Here is a 5,685-nt window from a genome sequence, read left to right as displayed (position 1 = left end):
CATGAATATCGCAAGCATATAAATATATGTCTTTAGAATTACAGTTTTCCCTTGGTGCAGATTTATAAGATCCTGATGAATGATTAAACAGAACTGTAGTTATATGTTCTTCCTGGGCAATGTTTCAATGCTGATGTAACGTTCTGTAACTTCTGAATGTTGGTTCTGTACTTGATTTGAAAGGGTAGCTCTCTGAAAGTAGCAATCAAAATACAATATACAGCAGGGGTCCCCAACTCCAGGGCCACGGCTCACTCCTGGGCCATGGCCTGTTGGGAACTGGGCCCCGGGTGAGCTTGCAAAGCTTAATTTGCGTATGTGTGCGATTTGGATCGCACTTGTGAAACGATTCTTGCCTCCGAAAAGGCCACCGTCAGTCTGCAGAACCAAAAGGATTGGCGACCCCTGCAATACAATAATGCCTTTATTGCCTAGGAGTCAGTGGGGCCGATTTATAAATAGAAATTGAATTGCAGTATCTTTGTCATTTATATTATTGCCATTTAGTCAATAGAAGTAATTCCAAGAAATTGTTGCAATGTATATATGTAACAATCTTACTTCAGGAAAGGTAAATTATCCCTTTAATTTGACTAGGGACTACATGGGATTCTACATCCTTTTTAGCAACAAGCAAATTGACTTGCTATTGCCCAGTTCCACGATGCTAACAACTTTCCACTCTAGCATACAGATTGGCATTACCTAGTGGGCTCATGTTTATCAACCTGACTGTATTTAGCTTTTTTTGCTGCTGACTTTGTAGCTTATAAAGCTTTTTGGTTGATCTTCTGAGCATGAAGTTGATCATATATTCACCCTTGAGGCCCTGCAGAACTTTCGATTTAAAAAAGGTTCTGGGCCCCTAATAGTCTCTCTCGGCAATGCCTTAAATGGCAATGCCACCACTGTGATGGTGAACCTATGGCATGCGAGCCACAGGCAAACTTACCTCACTGCGCATGCGCGTGCCTCACAGCTGTTTTTTTTTGGGGGGGGGGTGTTGGTTTGAGGCCTTTTTCTGCTTCCCAGAGGCTTGGAAAAAGCCTCTGCAAGGCTTTTCAGGACGAATTATAGGGCTGTTTCGTCACTTTCTATAATACCGGAAGTGACGAAACGGGCCTATAATTCGACCTGAAAAGCCTTGCAGAGGCTTTTTCCAAGCTTCTGGGAAGCAGAAAAAGGCCTCAAACCAGCTGTGAGGCACAGTGCAGGTAAGGGGGTGGGGTGGGAGATTGCGCATGCATGTGCAGGGGGTGTGGGGAGAGATGGTGCGCATTGCATTCTAAGAGCTGGCACGCAAGTGCGTGTGCGCTGGTGTGCGTGCAATTTTTGGCACAGGAGCCCCAAAAGGTTAGCCACCACTGCCTTAAAGCATTGTCTTTTCTCAGCCAGCTGCAGCATGGTCCTAGGAGCACATCTGATTAGAGGTACTAAGTACCATCCCTGCACAATTGAAGCATCCTTTTCCTTTCACACTGAAAACGAGGAACCCTCCTTTCGAACCCATTTAGAAATGCTTCATTGCAGCTTGCTCCTGCTATGTGGATGAGTGGGTAAAAAAAAGTGATGCCCCCAAACCAAGCTTGATTGCTGCTTTGAAGTGTGTGGAATTGATTTGCTATTGTTTTGGAGGACCTATTCTGGGGCAGAGTTTATCACAATCCTTTGTAAACTTTTGGCTGATTCTTGAGTAGGTGAAAGTACTTTTTATTGAAATTACTTGCCTCTGGAATTTTTTGGAAATTTTAAAGTCGCAGAAAAAAGGAGTGTGTGATAAAAATGGAACCCTTTACAGATCTTAGTGCATTTTGTAATTTTAAGAGCATGCAGTGCAGTATTTGTGATTTACCATAAATTTGGTAAATCACATATACTTGTGAAATTTAAATTTAAAATAAAATTATCCAGAGTATTCCCAACAATTTTTTTAAAAAATTCAGTATGGGAGAAGGGATAAAATTAGGAAAAATATGTACTTTTATATTTCCCCCTCAAACCTTAACATTTCTACAGTATATTCCTCCCATTTTCAATTATTATTAATGAACATCAAGTAAGGAATTCTTAAGGAAGGAATAAACTGATCCGGATGAATTTGATAACTTTACCCAGAAATCCCTAAAACAATAAAAAGCTGGCATTCAAATTAAATACTGCCTACAAATACAGCCACATCAGAAAAGGATGAATAAAGGCTTTTTTTTTTTTTTGTTTAAAACCCAGGTTGATCATGAGAGATCATCCAATCTATCACTTAAGGAGGGTATCAAACCCAAGGCCCACGGGCCAGATCTGGCCCACAAAGTGTTTGGATCTGGCCCTGGAAACAGCAAAGGACCAGCCTGCAATGCCTCTGCCAGTGAAAACGGAACTCCCTCCCGGGCTCCATTTTCTCTGGCAGAGGGCTGCAGGAGGCCGTTGCAGCCGAAAACGGAGCCTGGGAGGGCTGCGGGTGGCCCTCACAAGTACTCTTTTTGCTGGCAGAATGCTAGCAAAACAAATTACTAGCAAAAGTGGCATTTGATCACACGAGTGATGTCAATCTGGCCACACCCACTCTGGCCACGCCCCCCAGGTCAGACACAACCCTGATGCGGCCCTTGATGAAATAGAGTTTGGCACCCCTGCATGATAGCCTCTATTTAAAGGCCACAAGTAAAGGGGAACTCAGCATATCATGTTGCAACCTCTTCCAGTGGCTTATAGCATGTTAAGTAGAAGATACTCCTGATGAGGCTGCTTGCTTGTATTTTCAACCTAATTCCTTTGGGGCAACATGAATCTCTGATTTGCTTTTGGTGTCACCTGATTGGAAACATACAAACTATGAGAAAACTCAATATTACTGTCCTGGAGCCATAAATTTATTCCACAGTTAAGTGGGCAAGTATTTTAACTGTGAATTTGCAACTTTTTAGGCTTATAGTTTTGTTCATTGTTCAGGCTACAAAATACCAGTCTTTATTCAGTTACATTGCTGTTCTGTTAATAGACAAATTAATGCAAAACTATTTTTAAAAGTAACAGTAGTTCTATGCCCTTCTAGTTTCTATGCAGTGCTGTAGTATACCTCTAATAGCTGCCTTCTTATGGAAATTGCTTTCTAGATGTATCCACAATACATACACTGAATAAATGAATGAATCCAGCTGTTCTGGTTCACAATAAACCACTAAGTCAAAAGTAGCTAGCTATCCATTTGCCAAAAAGTATTGTATGACCAGACCTCATAGATTGGCATCTATATATTTGCTTTTGAGAATCAAGAGGGATGGGTGAAAAATCATGCTATCCTTTGGGGGCAGTTCTAGGGAAGAGCCAAGTTTGTAGACGTACAAGATACTTTTTACTTCAGAATTTTTGAGCCTCGGACTTAAAGTAACGACTTCCAATTCCCCAGCCGGAACTGGGAGATTAGGTGCACACATCTTCAAATGTCAAGAAACACTGTCTTACATCTTGTTTGATGTAGTTTGAAAATGGATTTACAATTTCTCAGGAGTTAAATTCACCTGCCCCCATCTGCTTGGAACTTTGGAAACAAGTGCTTGGTCTGTTTATGTTCTGTGGAATTAGCTTCCTTTTGCTGCAATTTTAGCAATCTGTTTACTTAAATTTATTGAATAAAGCATGATTGAGCGGATTTGTAATAGTAAGCCATTATTTTTTTATATTTATTTATGAAATGTATTTGTTGCACATCTCAGGATTGAGCGATTCAGGAGATTACAACAGAATAATATCAAGAATATAAAAACCTTGTTATTTAAAAAAAGCTTAGTATAGCTTTTCTTAAAGTGTGACTGAAGGCCTCTGGGGGTCCTCAAAATCATTTGCCAGGTATTAAACATACTTGCAAACATTTAAAACTATTTTTTCCTATATCTTTAATTTGTTAAAAGTATAGACTTTCTTCACCTAATTGACTTAATAGTTATTTTACATGATTTAATAAACCTAACATTATAATTTAATATAGGTTGTATCCTGGACTTAATGTTAGTTTTACAAATGTGTTTTAATTCTGGCTTAAACAATTTTATCATCTGTACTGGTTTATGACCACAATAAACTAAATTGAGTTAGATTCAATAAATCAATATTCTGTAACTGCATCAATCTTAATTCTTAATATAGTAAATATAACACATATGAACAAAAGCTGTTTTGGATGCCTCCATGTCATACTAGATGCCATACTAGAATTCAACATAACACAAACACAAGCAATAGAATATGACACCAGAGTGTTAGATTTTAAAAAGAGCTGATTTTGACAAACTCAGAACTTGGGAAAGATTCCTTGGATGAAAATCCTAAAGGGGAAAACAACTCAAGAAGCTTGGGAAACTGAAAAATATGATAATAAAAGCCCAGGCTAACACAATACCACTGAAAAGGAAACAAGAAATCCAAGAAAAAACCAGCATGGCTACACAAAGATCTCTGACAAATTGAAAGACAAAAAGGATAAGTACAAAAATGGAAAGGGGGGGTCAGATAATTAAAACAGAATATTAGCAGATAGCCAGAATCTGCAAAGATGAGTTTGACACCCCCTGCTAAGGCCAATCAGCATAACATCAATAGCTGAGAAGATAACTGTAAAAGATAAAAAACATCTGTCAATATCTAGAGATGAGTAAAGTAATGACTAGCAGTTAGCATGAGGTTTATTTAAAAAACAAATCATGCCAAACCAATCTTATTTCATTCTTCAACATAGTGACTAAATTAGTAGAACAACAAAATACTGTGGACATAATAGATTTCAGCAAGGCATTCAACAAAGTAGACCACAACCTACTTCTTGGTAAGCTAGAAAAAAGTGGGATAGATAGCATCACCACCAGATGGATTTGTAACTGGCTGACAAATCATACTTAACAAGTAGTGCAGAATGGTACTACATCTACATGGAGGGAAGTAAACCATACCACAAGGTTCCATTTTACACCCAGTACTCCTCAACATCTTCATAAATTAGAGAACAGAATGAGAACTTACCAAATGTGCGGTTGATATTAAGCTGGCAGGAATAGCTAACACCCTAGATAATAACGCTCAAGATCCAGATGGATCTTGACAGACTTGAACACTGGGCCCTATCTAACAAAATGAAATTCAATGTAGAGAAGAGCAACAAAGACGATTAGGGTACTGGAGGTTAAAACATATGAAGAACGGAACTGGGCATGGCTAGTCTAGTGAAGAGAAGGACCAGGGGAGACATGTTAGCAGTCTTCCAATATTTGAGGGGCTGCCACAAAGAGGAAGGGGTCAAACTATTTTCCCAAATACCTAAAGGCCAGACAAGGAATAATGGATGGAAACTGATTTAAGGGGAGATTCAACCTAAAAGTAAGGAGACATTTTCTGACAGTGAGAACAAATAACCAATAGAACAGAAGTTGCAGGGAGCACATATACTGTATGTGAAAGAGCTGGCCTAGAAACTGGAGATAGAGTTCACCTTAGACTGGGGTCTTCAAACTTGGCAAGGCTTTTCAGACTTGTGGACTTCAACTCCCAGAATTCCTCCTCCAGTCATGTTAGCTGGGGAATTCTGGGAGTTGAAGTCCACAAGTCTGAAGAGCCTTGCCAAGTTTGAAGACCTTTGACTTTAGCCATGAAAGTCCTCTGGGTCACTTTGGGCCAGTGACTTTCTCAATTCACAGGGTG

This window comes from Notechis scutatus, chromosome 4 (genome assembly GCF_049901735.1).
Source record: "Notechis scutatus isolate UNSWTSFEM ecotype Mainland chromosome 4, rNotScu1.2, whole genome shotgun sequence".
NCBI classification, from domain to species: Eukaryota; Metazoa; Chordata; class Lepidosauria; order Squamata; family Elapidae; genus Notechis; species Notechis scutatus.
This window is presented reverse-complemented; position numbering follows the sequence as displayed.